We start from the raw sequence: 15,989 nt of genomic DNA on the forward strand, positions 1-15,989 counted from the left end.
ACTCTTTTCTTTGGGGAGATGTATGTCTACCCATTCCTTATAGGGCTCCAATGACAAGGCAAAGAATAATCAAACACCAAACTCCAACTTGAGGAACTTACTGGGCTTACGGACAGCGCATGTCTGAGGCGTTATTCACAGCAGCGTGAGAAAGTGAAACCAGACACACCACTGCACAGTCCCATCTTAGCATGGATGATGATATCCTCATAATTGCAGATAGAGCCCTCCTCCAGCTCCCCTACCATAGTCTATGTATTTTAGTGCTTCCCAAGACAATGAGGCCACCTACAACGGCAGCAGAATTACATACAGTTGACCAGGAGGTGTGAGAAAACTACCACAATCCCAAGTGCAAGAGGTCCCCGCACCCCCATCATCGATGGGGGATGTCAGCAACCAACCAGAAGATCTTCAAATAAATGGTCACAGCCATTCTGATGCAAGGGGCTGTTAACTCGAAGGGTAGCATCCAATGACGAATGCTCAGGACTTATTTCAACTACTCATCCATTCATCAACCATCCAGTAAGTTCACGGCCTGAAGCTGGTGTCCAGGAATAGGCACAGCAGAGAGGAGGTGCGACCTTGACTAAGCTGCATGTTCAGATTATGCATAATGAAGTCTGGAAAACAGATAACGGAGTTGCATTAGGCGGCTCCCACTGCCCTTGCTTATCTGTGCATGGAAACATGGCGTTTATGCATATTTACATCAAACTGCTCACAACTGTTCAACGTTTAACACTTCAGCAAGTGCAAGAAGAACAAAGGCAGTCTCCAAAGGCTTCTGCTGTTCAACAGCAAAAACTCAAGCCACAGCAGGCATGAGCATCATGTGTGGACTGCTGGGCATGCCTAATAGTTTACATCACCGGCCCATTCAATCTCAAGAAACCTCAAGAAAATAACTCTTAGAAACCATGGGCCTGGGTTTTCAGACATGTCCACATTTTTCCTTCTTTAAGGAAATCCAATCATTCCCAGAATACTCTTTTAATTTCAACAAACTTTTTTTTTGGGGGGGGGTTCTTTTTTTCGGAGCTGGGGACCGAACCCAGGGCCTTGCGCTTCCTAGGCAAGCGCTCTACTACTGAGCTAAATCCCCAACCCCTTCAATAAACATTTATACAGAGACCAAGAAAAGATGGCGATGCCAGATGTTTCAGGGCAGGGGGCATTTGGGGTCCATCATTGGTGCAGTTTACATTGGGGTGGCCTAATGCTGCTTATAGTCTAACACTAATTTGGGGCCCCCAAGGCTGTTTACATCAAAGATGAGAAAGTCTGCACGTAAGATATTGAGTGACTCTGCCTACTCCCAGTTAACTGTGATTGGTAAATAAAGATGCCAACAGCCAATAGCTGGGCAGAAGAGACTTAGGTGGGTTGAGGTTTCATGGGCTTGGAGAGAGAGGACCAGGAGAGGAGGAGGAGGAAGGAGCTATGGAATAAAGGAAGAGTGTGCAGGGGAGCAGAGAGGAGAGCAGCAATGGGATAGAGAGAGAAAGGCGTGGCAAATTAGAGCTAAGAGCAGCCCAGATGAAACATAGCAAGTAATATGTCGGGGCTATTGTTAGGAAAATAGATTGTAACAGCATGGAGGGTAGGCAGCTGCCCAGCTATTGCGCTGCCTAAGGCATACTGTAAATAGAAAGGCTGTGTGTGTGTGTGTGTGTGTGTGTGTGTGTGTGTGTGTGTGTGTGTTTCATCTGGGAGCGCAATAACGAAAGGCAGGGTAAAAACCCCATGCAGGGACTTTTTAAATATTTTTTACTATAAACCATGAATTGGTTACGTGAACTTGAGCACGTTCCATGAACCTCTCTGGCCTCCTCCCTGATAGGACAGCCCAGGCTCTATGGAGAATGAGCCAGAGAATGAAATGAAATACAGTAAGTGTGCAAGTGAGTGTGTACATCTGGGAAAGAGGCACAAAATGAATACTGACCTTACTCAAGATGTAAGCTATGGCCACACTGCTTCATGCCCCACCCCCAGCCCTCACAGATTTATCTCGGGTGAACGGCCCCAGCTCTCCTCATCTGATTTCCACCGGATTCACTACCCTGACTCTGCATGTGTGAAGACCTACCCCATTTGTCAAACTGTCAATCAGAAATAGAGATAAACAGCCCCAAGAAGCTGCTGTTAACCGAAGAGACCCGATAATCAACAATATGTCTGGGAAACGTTTGTAAACAAACTCTGAAATACATCTGCCCGAACGAGAAAGCCTGAAAACAGATATGTAAAGCAGCTTTGCTAAGGGAGTTGTAAAATGGGAGAGATGGTAAAATGGGCCTGTTTTTATAAATTACATAAGAAAAATCGAGACAGATTCCTCCATGGACTTACAACTCAAAAGGGATCTGCACTTCCTCAGACACCACACACACAGAGTCACACACCACACAGTATCTATTATTACTCCTCCCGAGATCATCAGTTAACGTAAAAACCATTACCATGTTCAAATCCACTATAGAAAGGTCTGTCCTTTCAAGATACACTCATCTATTCAATGGTATGTCAAGTTTTCACTGTGTGTCAGGTACTGTAAGGTAAGAGAATACAGAAGCTTCGTAAGAATGTGTCTATCCAGCTCTTCACATCCACCAACATCCTAATTAGCCAGGGATAGCTACTCCTGAAGCAGGCCAGCCTCTGCTAATATTTTAAAGTCTTTAGAATTGACTATCTACCTCACTAAAGCTTTTGTTACGATGATTGATTTTTTTCTCTGTATCCTAGGGAATATTTAATATATATTCCTTTTGTGTAAGTTCTCAAATTCTAAGGGATGATATAAGAAAGTCTGGGAACAATTAAATTACACATAATGACAATATAGGACTTCACAAAGGTACGGCTGAGTGTATGGCCATTTTGTCCCTCTACTCACAACAAACGGAATCGCAAATAAGGAAACTCACTGGGTGCGTTTTTGCAAAAACTCTTTCAAAATGTGCACTTTTACGCATCAGTTTTCAGAGGAGGCCAGAAGTATCTTCTGTATCTCAGTGACAGCAAAGTCAACATGGGAAGCAGTGACTGCAGAAACCTTTATGATGGGCTGTTCTTTGCCAGGGTCTTTCACATATTAGCGTTAAAGTCTATATGGGAGAACGGCAAATTGAGAGCAGCGAGGAACATTCTACAGACTGTACAGCCCAGTGTCCTCTAAAACATTCCACGTGGAACCAGTCTGCACGGGTCGGGTGATGGAGCATCAAGGCCCACGCCCATCACTAGCTTCTACCTTACTGAGATTCAGTGACCAGTCTGGCTGGTGTCCGGCTCATGCTCACTGTCTATACTGAATGAATGAAATGACAGACAGTGTGAACAGGAGACCATGGAGAAAGGTGGTGGTGATACACGGTCATGATGAATGAGTCAGAAAAATACTTTTGCCAAATACTGTTCTTAAACTTCATCCATATGTATGAGTGCCAAAATGTATACATGCTGTGTACAGGCCAGAAGAGGATGTTGGCTCCCTTGGAACTGGAGTTAGACTGCTGGGAGCTGCCATGTGGGTGCTGGGAACCAAACCCAGGACCTCTAAAAGAGCAGCAAGCATTCTTTTTTTTTTTTTTTTAAATTAACTTGAGTATTTCTTATGTACATTTCGAATGTTATTCCCTTTCCCGGTTTCCGGGCCAACACCCCCCTAACCCCTCCCCCTCCCCTTCTTTGTGGGTGTTCCCCTCCCCACCCTCCCCCCAACAATCACGTTCACTGGGGGTTCAGTCTTAGCAGGACCAAGGGCTTCCCCTTCCACTGGTGCTCTTACTAGGATATTCATTGCTACCTATGAGGTCAGAGTCCAGGGTCAGTCCATGTATAGTCTTTAGGTAGTGGCTTAGTCCCTGGAAGCTCTGGTTGCTTGGCATTGTTGTACTTTTGGGGTCTCGAGCCCCTTCAAGCTCTTCCAGTTCTTTCTCTGATTCCTTCAACGGGGGTCCTGTTCTCAGTTCAGTGGTTTGCTGTTGGCATTCGCCTCTGTATTTGCTGTATTCTGGCTGTGTCTCTCAGGAGAGATCTACATCCGGTTCCTGTCGGCCTGCACTTCTTTGCTTCAACCATCTTGTCTAATTGGATGGCTGTATATGTATGGGCCACATGTGGGGCAGGCTCTGAATGGGTGTTCCTTCTGTCTCTGTTTTAATCTTTGCCTCTCTATTCCCTGTCAAGGGTATTCTTGTTCCCCTTTTAAAGAAGGAGTGAAGCATTCACATTTTGATCATCCGTCTTGAGTAGCAGCGAGCACTCTTAACCATCTTTCCAGGGCCTTGACACATTTCAAGGAGCTCACTATATGGATGCAATGGTTCCCTCACAGCACGGAAAAATGTTCAGGACAAATGGCTGAAGAAAGAAAATGAAATGTGGACTGTTTAGACTCCATGATCTCAACTTCCTTGGGGAAGTGAAAATCAACCTTGTGAAGTAAAAATGTGGCGTGGAGAGTGAGGCGCCACAGACTTCTACGCTCCTGGTAGAGTTCCGATCTGCTGTGCAGGGCATCAGATCTAAATTGGCTACAGGCACACCAGTGAGAGAGCAGAACGGAACGGAGACCAGGGTGGTAGCCACTTTCCCCATTTTCATGGAAGTCTTCATCGGTGAGGAAGCTCCCCCCACTCCTTCTAAGTTACCTCATTAGTCAGGATTTTCATTGGAGCACAGTGTGGTGAGCTATGACTGGCTGAGGATCCATGGTTTGGGGATTGGCTCGCTGTATAAGTTTAGGCTGGGCAATAAACTCAGTTCTGCTCCCTGAAGCTGCTCTCTGGAGTCGGATTTCCTGGGAGTCACCATGTGACTGTCACCTCTCACCCCTTCCCCGCTTCCTTGGTACTGTTCCCACCGACTTCAATAGTAACAGAACTTCAGAGAATACACTTCAAACATCAGTGTATGAGAATGCTGTGCAGGGGTGAGTAAATCCTCGGGCCGGGAGCCTCTGTCAATGTGTGAAGAGCAAATCCTCAGGAGGAGGGGCTTCTGTTAAGGTGTGAAGAGTAAGGCCTTGGGGGGGGTGAGGCTTCTGGGTAATTTTTTTCCCCTTTATTTGTTATCTTAAAAAATATGAAATTTTCCACTTGGATAATATTTTAGATTCATGTTTATTTATTTATAGCTGTGCATGTGTGTGTGTGCGCGCATTGTGTGTGTGTGTGTGCGCGCGCGCTATGGGCTCACGGGTAGAGGTCAGAGGACAACTTCCTAGAATCGATTTTCCTCTTCCACCTTTGCATGGGTTTTAATTGGCATCAAACTCAAATATCAGGCAGCAGGTGCCTCTATCTGCTACACGATCACAGCCTGCTCACATAGACGGCCCCAATTAGACCACTCTACACTGTATAATTTTATAGCACTAATGACATTCAGTGTTCTACAGCCATCGTGGTATCCACTCTCAATACCTCTGAAATAAATTCTGTTACTGCTAAGCAAAGGAGTTGGAAGTTCCCTACCTGCCCCATTCCAGACCCCAATCTACTTTATTTCTCTGCATTTGCCCATTCCACAGTATATAAACATGGGCTCCTGCAATGTTGGCTTATTTGACTTTGTAGGATATTTTTTTAACACTGATACTTCTGAAAACTATTTTCACATATTTGCCCCCCCCATGAAAATTTCCTATATTATACATAAGAAACCAGAATGCCTTGTGCCTTAAATGAGAATAATCAAGAAGGAAGAAGAAGAAGAAGAAGAAGAAGAAGAAGAAGAAGAAGAAGAAGAAGAAGAAGAAGAAGAAGAAGAAGAAGAAGAAGAAGAAGAAGAAGAAGAAGAAGAAGAGGAGGAGGAAGAGGAGGAGGAGGAGGAGTGGGGGGAGGAGGAGGAGGAGTGGGAGGAGGAAGAAGAAGAGGAGGAGGAGGAGGAGGAAGAGGAGGAAGAGGAAGAGGAGGAGGAGGAAGAGGAAGAGGAGGAAGAGGGAGGAGGAGGAGGAGGAGCAGCAGCAGCAGCAGCAGCAGCAGCAAAAGGAAAATGGTACACAAAGCCAGTAGCCGGGTGGTCAGTAAGGCTGACTGCTACCCTGAAATGGGCCACGCATAGTGTGAGGCACAGCCCAGCACAGTCTGCGAGTGCTTCCCATAAGGCCGCCTCCACAGACAGGAACATGAAGCGTATGACTTACAGCTGGAAGCTCTAGATTTGTAGGCGAGCATATTATGCCCGATTTGGCAGGTTACAAATGAACACAGGAAGACAGCATCTGTCACGCCCCTTAGGAAACCAGGCAGAACCAAATGTAATTCCTTACCTGAAAAACATAAACACATAACACGGATTAGCATTCAATCGGCATAGATCCTTAGTAGTTTAACCCACATGTTCACTCAATTATTACTTCAAGGCCGGCAGGCAGTGTCGGCTGGATACTTACGAATTCTTATTTCAAAGAACAGGCTTCCCGTTTCAACAGTGTCGCATGAAAATATGGCTAGCAAGAATTCGTATTTCATGCTAGCCCAATCTGCTCAGCTTTTATAACTTTGACCATCCATCCCACGCCACATCCAAATTCTACACCCTGCCCAGGGCAATCATCCTGTGCCTCTGGTCTAGACTGCTGATTTCCCTGAAGCCTACCTAGTCTGACTGCATTTTTCCCAATCTTCTGACCTGACCCAGACTCCCATCTTTTGGCCAGCCCAGTCAGGTCAATCACACCTGCTCCCATCTCAATTCCCAGGCCCACACCCTGCACAATGGTCTCGTCTGAAGTCACTAGAACCCCGCCTGCTTGCACTATCACAATACCAAGGCCTTGCCATATGGCTAAGGTGAGTTCCCAAGAACAGGCCCACACATGCTATTCTCGTACTTTGGAAAGCATAGCCCAGGTAGCAAAGCCTGCCTGCTACCCTGGGTAAATCTGCCATTTTCCCTATTCTCATGCTTCTCTGCTGACCACGGAACTAGAATCACCCCGTCCCTTCAAACCAGCACCAACACTGAACATCTCAAGAACTGACCTACCCACTCCTCACACCTGATCTGAAACCAACCAGTAATGAGCAACAGTAACAGCAAAACAAAAGCCAGCCTCCGTCTAACAGGGCAACCTAGAAAAGATACACGGTCAATTAGAGACATCCACATGCCCAGCTCTTCTTGCAGAACCACAAACAATATGAAAGGCCAAGATGGTATATTTCCCCTCAAATCTACCAATTCTATAGAAATATTCTCTAATGAAAACGACCTAGGTAAACTCTACAACATACAACTTCAAAGAAAAATCACTGGCCTAGGAGAGATGGCTCAGCGATTACAAGCACTCGCTGCTTTTCCAAAGGACTCAAGTTCAATTCCAAAAAGACCCTGGAGAAACAAAGCAATCCCAAAGGTGGTGGGAGGCGGGGTGGTAGGGATGGGGGATTCTCGGGGGAATTACCATTCCAGATTTCAAGATATATTACAGAGTTATTGCAATAAGAACAACAATTTTAATGAAGCACACAAACCAATGGAACAAATGGACCCAAACACAAGGGGACATAACTACAACCTCTGATAATTGACAAGGATGCCAAAAATGTACACTGGAGAAAAGGTGTGTCTTGAACAAACGATGATGGGAAAACTGATGTCCACGTTCAGGAGAATGAAACTAGACTCGTTTCTATCACTCTGCACAGAAGACGATTCCAAAGGCATCAAGAACCTGAAACCTGGCAGCCTAAGCTACTAGAAAGCACAGGCAGTGCCTTACAAGATAAAGGTTTAGGCCCAGGAATTAAGACCAACAATAGACAAGTGAGATTCCATAAAATTAAAAAGCTCTGCACAGCAAAGGAAAAGAATCAAGGGGAGAGGATCCCACAGAGTGGGAAAGAATTTGGTCAGCAATGTATGTTGTAGAGGACTAAGATACAGAATGTATGTATAAAGAACTTAGAGCACAGAGTCCAAAAAAAAAAAAAAAAAAAGAAAAGAAACAAATGACCCAGTTAAAAAAATTTATAGATGTCAATAGAGAAATCTCAAAAATATAAATAATAAATAAATAAAGCTAAGACATGTCTCAAAAAGTGCTCATCATCCTTAGCAATGAGAAAAAGGCAAACTAAAACTACTTCTGAGATTTCATCTCACCCCAGTCAGAATGGCCAACATCAACAGAAGAACTGACAACAAATGCCAGTGAGAATGTGGGGTCAGCACAGCCTCCTTCACTCTCGATGGGCCTGCAGACTGGCACAGCCACTCAGGAAATTCGTATGGAGAATTCTCACAAAGGTAAAATAAATCGACCACATACATGACACAGATAAGTCACGTCTTAACATCTATCCAGAGGACTGAACATCTACCCCACAGATAACTACCCAGCCACGTTCACCACAGCTCTACTCACAACAGTAGTGGGAATGACCTTAAAGCCACTCAGTTGATGATTGCATAGTGAAAATGTGGAATACAAGCATAATGGAGTTCTGTGCAGCTGTAGGGAAAAACGAAGATTTGAAAACTTCAGGTAAGCGGATGAGATGAGACAATATTACATGTGAGGTAACCCAGACAGACAAACGCTACGTGCCCTCTCTGATTTGCAGATACTTGCTCTCAATCTTTAGATTTGAGCACAGAATCTGGAGTAACAGTAGAAGCCAGGAACATAAAAGGGGACAAGGGTGGGCAAAGAGCTCTATAAACAGTAACACCAGGGTCCTGTGCTAGGAGAAAGAACTAAATGAAGGAGACAGCATTCGGAGGCCGGGGTGTTGATGGCAGCCTTAACTGGGAAATGGGGAGACAGGGCAAAACAAACAGAGAGGACTAAAGAACACTGAGGATGTTCGAAAAGGCCATAGGGAACCACCATTTTATGTCTGCCTTAAATGATATTATATAATATATACACACACATGCACGAATGCTAAATGATATCTCTCTACTTAAGGGTTATAATACTCGCACTAAGAGCCACAGATTGTCTACCAATGCCAGGCATGAGAAATTTCAAGTTGTTTGTCACGGAAGCTCAGGAGAACACAAAACAATCGAAGCTGTGGTCACTGTTCTTGGTTGCCACCCAGAACTAGAAGGTAGGTGTGCATTGCTAAGCACATGGAGGAAACACCATCTCCTGGTCAAGAAGGCTCTGGCTAGGGCCAAGCAGAGCAGGAAGGTCACCGGCTAGAGTCATTCGATAAATTAAAGCCAGAAGTCTAAGGGATCCAGAACATGCTGTCCTGATTCTGGAAATGATTACATGCTGTATGGAACTCTGGTAAGAATGATGATGAAGGCGGGGCCAGGGATGTGCAGAACATGTAATGGGCAGGTAGTATACATGAGATTGTTAAATGAGAGTTAATGACATAGGATCTATAAACAAGAGATAGGGACTCTGAACCCACACCTTAGTCTTACAAGCAGCACCCGGGAAGACAGAACTATGACCCTAACAAAAACCACTGACAAGGTGAACTACTGAATGAGTTCGTGGAGTTTGCAAAGATCCTACGATAGAGGTCCTCCAAGGCTGTGATTGAACACGTGCATTCGGACAAGTGGGCAGCATAATCACTGGCTATGGGAATGAGTTCAAAGTTGCTATGAAGATGAGAATTTGAAAATGTGATAAATCCCCTCGTTTGAGCTAAATGGCACACTTCAGGCTCTAGTAGCACATCTACAGCAGAATCCTGGCTTTCCTGAACACTGACTTTTCACATCCCCTCTCCAGGAAACTTGAAAGCTACTAAATAACAAAGTGGCCTTGAAATGAGTTATGGCCCTGCCTATACTTACCAGCAGTCTAGAGGAAGAAGCAGAAGGATGTGACAAGGATGCCACCCTGGAGATTGAACTTGAGAGTACATCAACATCTGAACTATGTAGGACCCCAACTCCTTTGTACATATGCAAGTCTCTTATTATTCCTTTATGGAAGGCAGAGTATACTTAAGTAAGTATGTATAGTAAGAAAGCATGCGTAAGTAAGTATGCTTAATTAAGTATATAAAGTAAGTATACTTAAGTATATACAGTACGTATGCTTAAGTAAATATATATATATAGTAAGTATACTTCAGTAAGTATATATAGTAAGTATACTTCAGTAAGTATATATAGTAAGTATGCTTCAATAAGTATATACAGTAAGTATACTTCGGTAAGTATATACAGTAAATATACTTCGGTAAGTATATACAGTAAGTATACTTCAGTAAGTATATACAGTAAGTATACTTCAGTAAGTATATATAGTAAGTATGCTTAAGTAAGTATACTTAAGTAAGTATACATAGTAAGTATGCTTAAGTATATATATATATATATATATGTATATATATATATATACATATATATATATATAGTAAGTATACTTAAGTAAGTATGCTTAAAGTCTCCAGCCAGGTGGGGTGGCACATACTTACATACTTTAACCCCAGAACTTAGGAGGCACAGGCAGCAGGTAGGTGGAGCTCTATGGAGTTTTGAGGATAGCCTGGTCTAGCCTGGTCTCAGACAACCTCTACATAGAGACTCTCATTAAAAACAAACAGAATAAGTGTTTTTTTTTCTTTTCTTTTTAAAAATGTCTCTCTGAGCCTGTTTCCTTCAGAAGGGGAATTATAAATTTTCATAAATTTATTACAATCTAAAATTTGGTCTAAAATTTTTTTACTATGTATTTGGACAAAGTATCTGATGTACACAATCAGTAATTATTAGGGGAAAAGCATGTGATCAAAATGGTAAGGCCGCACAATCAATCCAGAGGGATGGATGTTTGTCCTGCCTCTAGCTTAGTTACAGGATCTGGTCTAAATGTCCTCTTGCTGGTGGCTTCTCCAGAAGGGAGAGCTGGTCCTGCCCCCTGCTGGGCAATAGAGCATTAACAGGGAAAGGACAGAAAAGCTCAAGACATCAGAGCCAGGCTGCAGTGACTCCATCACATGGCAGTGGCCTTTTCAGAGAGGACCCAGGGTCTCCCTTTCTCTGCTTTGATGTCCCCTTTTAGCCTCAGAGCGCCGTGTTCGCTGAGCGTCAAAGAAAAGGGCAGTGTTCTACAAGGTTCCAGTAAGCTGCTCTCTGATATCAAGTCCCACTGCCAACAGTACTTCTCAGAAGGGGACAAGACGATCACTGTGTGTCACTTCATAATAGCTTTGGGAACAGGAGGACAATGAGTTCCCAAATTTCACTCAGGACTGCCATTGCAAGTATCACTGAGTCAAGTGGGGAATGTGTGCTTGGCGCTTATTATTTTCTTTCTCCAATATCAAAATACTTACTCTTTATAGGCTTAAGTTCACAGAGCAGTGCTATAGTGTAGACATAAAGACATACAGTATAGACATCATGGGCAGAGGTGCCTGCTTCGTGGGTAAGTGGACTCTTGGCTCCTACAGAGGACCCAAGTTTGGTTCCCAACATTCACATTCAACAGCTCACAAGCCACTGCAACTCCAGATCCAGTGCATCCAACATACTCTCCTGGCATCCTAGGGAGCCCACGTGCACACCACAGGGATAAAACTAAATCTCTTCTTTTTTTGAAGAAGAAGGGAGGAGAACGGGGAGGAGAAGGAAGAAGAGGAGGAAGAGGAAGAAGAGGAGGAGGAGGAAGAGGAGGAGGAGGAGGAAGAAGAGGAGGAGGAGGAGGAAGAGGAGGAAACATTATCTTCAGAGTTAAAGACTTGATCTCTAACCAAATTAAAAAAAAAAACATAATTTCTTCGGATTAAAGAGGTGGCTCGGTGGTTAAGAACATTTGCAGCTCTTTGGAGCTCATGAAATTCTAAACTTACTCATATTAGCCCTCAATTTAATCTATAATATAATCTTTCAACAGCAAAAAAGTTATTCCACCAACACCTAAAGCAGCCTTATCTTAGATGCACTCATGATGCATTCTTTGATCTTCTAGAATCTGCCTTTCATCTGAACTACTTTAAAAAAAAAAATCACCTTAAGAAAAAAAAATGGCATTAGGAATGCTGGCTTTTCCCCTTAAAGGGGGTATGCTAAGTTTGAGGTGGCTGTAAGAATTACAGCTTTAGCAAAGTCACACTGGGTTTCATAGACTGTGCTATCTGCCTAGTTATAGATAAAAAATGGCAACTGATTAGCCAATCAATATAGACACCAGTTACCATGGACTCTAACTCTGCCTGCAGTGTATTTAGCTAGTTATTGTTTTTCTGTTTATAGAAAAGAATCTTCCACATACGGAGAAGTACCAGAGACACAATGATCACAATGCTAAGAATGGGCTGAATTACTCAATGAATGCTACAACAGTTCTTCCAAGCAGGCTCTCTAACACCTTTCAACAAAGAGAAAACTGTCCTGGGTTCCAAGTCTACCCTACCATTGTCATCAGAATCAGCATGTTCAATCAAGCACTTGGAAGTCTACTTGAAACTAAAAGACACATTTTATAGTGATGTATGTGGCAGGGAAAGTAGAGGGTTGAAAATCAGAATTCACTTCTGGACAGACTGTGGTGGAATTCCACAGCAGTAAGTTACATACAGACATAAACAATGTCTGTATGTCTTCTAAGGAAATGTAAAGGATACCCAGAATCACAACTTTATATGTATTTATGGTCTTCAGGAAGCTTATGGGATACCTTAATGTTTTCTCTTGTGAACAAAAAAATTAACTTACCCACAACTGAATAAAGCAAGAAAAGTTAAAACTGTAACTATCCTACAGAGTTGCTATAATTATTAAAATAAAAATCTCATTAACCCTGGGACAATTTATTCTAGAGTGTACCAATTTGAGAAAACAGTTACCCTTGAGGCAACCGCATGCCTTATTATGCTGTAATATAAACACTGAATAATTTTAACCTAAATTATTCAAAATCTGTCATTTCTGATTCTCATTCTCTCTCTCTCTCTCTCTCTCTCTCTCTCTCTCTCTCTCTCTCTCTCATTCTCTCTCTCTCTCTCTCTCCCTGCTCTTCAGGTCTTTAAAATCATCTCAATATTCAGTTGGTTCTAAAAATGCCCTAAAATACGGAAAGAACGACAATACTATTCATGATGCTGAAGCAGCTTGTGTAATCAGAGCTGGCTCATACTTTCTTTTTTCCAACCTATGGTAAGTACTCCCTGACCACCCCAAATCCCCTCTTGTGACGATGAAGGATAGTCTCATGCCATTTGCTAGTAGTAGATTCTTGAGGAAAAATAGGACTTAGAGTAAAGGCAACTTCCCTCTGGGGAAAGTGGCTGGATGGGAAGAAAGGACCATCTTCTTTCTGCATAGCATCTATCAGGAAGGCAAGTGGATCGTTTAAATGAGGACCAAGTTCTCAAGAAAGGAAAAGCTAGAGCAACAAAGAGAAGGTACACCTCTGAGAATGAATTGTCACAGTTCGGACTATTTAGAGCATTTTAAACATTGTAAATGCATGGGTCAAGGCCACAATGCTCCTCTAAAGACAACACCACCCTAGCACTGAACAAATGCTACAACTGCATCCCGTCCTCTATCTCAGCAGAGGACTCCATGGTGTCAAGCCCTTGGTCTGTATCCCTGTGTGACCTGAGATGTGCTCTTTGTCAACTGCACATGTTCTCAACTGAATTACAGAAGCAGGTTCTTCCTGTAAACAACCGATGGTCTTCTTCCCAGTGACACATCAGTAAAGACTTGGATCTCAACACAGAGCCAACGTGAAAGCTACAGAAGACAATGTCTGAACCTCAGTTTCAACTAAAACAAAATGCCCACACACAACAACGCATCAACACAAGAGTATGGGATTGAACTCTGTGACCTGCCCTCGAGGGAGAACAAAAATCTTTCAGTAATAATACTGTCTGAGCCTCATAATTCATATTTAAAGCATCTCAGCTTATTAAAAAGAATCTCAAAAACCATACTAAATTAGAAAACAATATGCTATAAAGTAAATTCAATAAATAAAACCATGCCTCTGAGTGCTTTCAGCTTTCTTCTCTGAAGTATGTCATACTATGCAGAGTTACTAAATGTCTTTCAACTTTTAGATTTCTTGGCCAACTTCCTCGAAGAAGGAACCTTAAAATAATCTTAGGAATTTAAGAACGGATGGGAGAGAAGCCTTCATTTGTGACTTCTTGGGTTTCTAAGTTGAAATTCCCATCTTTTTTAAAACTGTTTTCTTGTGTAGGTATGTGTGTGGAAGCTAAAAGTTAAAATTAAGGGTCTTCAGCCATCATTCTCCACTGTTACTCCTGCGGCAGGGCTTCTTACTGAGCCCAGAGGTCACTGACTTGGCTGAGCTAGCTGGCAAGCTAGTCCTAGAGATAGCTTGATCCCAGCTACCGAACACTGGCATCACAGGAGGGCCATCATCTTTCATGTGAGTTCTAAGGATCCAAATTTCAATCCTCAGGATTATGTGGCAAGAGCTTTAGTCACTAGGCCACCCCACCTACCCCCATCTTCTGATATAGCAAGCAGGACATCTGAAAAACTTTATCAATTTAATTTGAAAAATAAAGATATATGTTCTAATGTAGAAAGATAGTTGATTATTTCTTTTCTTTCCAGAAACTTCTCTAAGGAAGAACCAACTTGAGAGATCCATTTCTAAAATGCCTCATCACTGGAGAGTCACAAGAGTCCTGAAACATCCAAAACCCTAGAGTCTAATTATGTAGGTAAAATTTCTACCTGCAAAGACTCATAATGACTTCAAGATAAGACTCATGTGAGGAGGTAAATCCTGGGAAGTCCTGTCTGACTCTTTTCAGGGAGATGCAGAAATGATGAGACGAAAAAATGAAGTTGCACAACACACCACTTCCCTCGTAAAGAAACAGAGGAGAGGCAGGAGGAAACAAAAAAGCTCACCAACAAAACGTGGGGGAGATGACTCGGTGTCTAAAAGCACTGGCTGTGAAAGCATCAAGACCAGAGTTTGAACGCAAGAACCCACATAAGCCAACTGCAATAGTGCATCTGTGATTCCAATGCTACTCAGGGTGCATCCTCAAAAGCCCATCAGCGAGGTAGACGGGAACACAGGGCTGCAAAGAAACAAGGAGCCTCTCCAGTGAGGCGCAAGGTGAGGGCCAACAACGAGGCTGTCCACGCCCTCTAAATACTAACGCTGGTGTGACTACACACACACGCTTCGGCACACAGTGTGCACCATGATAAAAACAAAAACCATAGACAGGAGAAAATAGTAAGGTATGACTCATCCCCTTCCGAGATGTTTCCGTTATTAACTTTCTCCAAATGACACAAACACTTGACCCCTTCAGTTTCAGAGATTTCTTGTTTAAATTGGGCTGCTCGTCCATTTGCTTTGTTTCTGAAACAGAATCTTGCCCTGTGGCCCATGAACTCTCACAACTGCTTCATGTTAATCATTTGGAGCTCATTTCCAAGAATGACACTCTTGAAATGGAGGAAGGAAAAATAAAATGTTTTCCTTGGACCACATTTTGAAAACTGTTCACATGGGGCCACTATCACATTTACCCAGCCTGCAGTCTATTAACTGAACTAGATGCCAATGTATATTCCCTGAACAGTGGTTATCAGCCAGAGGTGATATCATGCCCCAAGGAACACTTGGCAACATCTGGACCCAGTTTTGGTTGTCATGACTACAGAAAAGCTATTGGTATCTACTGGGTAGAAATCAGGCATGTTTCTAAACCTGCTACCTAATATGTAGCCTAAAATCTCTGTGGTGCCAAAGTTGAGTCATTCTGAGAAGACAATGAATAACCATTAACAGCCACGTGGTTCCAATAAACCTCCAAGAATCCTGAAAAACAGGCAGACATTTCCTTATACTTGACATGTAAGAATTTAGTAAGTGCATGCATGTATGTACATTATAAGAATTTGTAATTTAAACCTATCAACTACTTGAGACCTTCTTACTCATGCCACACGTGTTCCTCAAGATCTTCTCACACATGTGGACCTTAACACAGCCCAGGAAGTTCTTGAGAAATATCACATTTTTCACTGGAAGAAAACCC

General features: G+C 42.9%; 1 protein-coding gene across 50 annotated transcripts in view; it reads right to left on the reverse strand.

The window, feature by feature from the left end:
- Magi1 (membrane associated guanylate kinase, WW and PDZ domain containing 1) overlaps positions 1-15,989 on the reverse strand; it is a 603,975-nt gene that overhangs the window by 357,106 nt on the left and 230,880 nt on the right.

This window comes from Rattus norvegicus, chromosome 4, assembly GCF_021556685.1.
Source record: "Rattus norvegicus strain SHRSP/BbbUtx chromosome 4, alternate assembly SHRSP_T2T, whole genome shotgun sequence".
Taxonomy (NCBI): domain Eukaryota; kingdom Metazoa; phylum Chordata; class Mammalia; order Rodentia; family Muridae; genus Rattus; species Rattus norvegicus.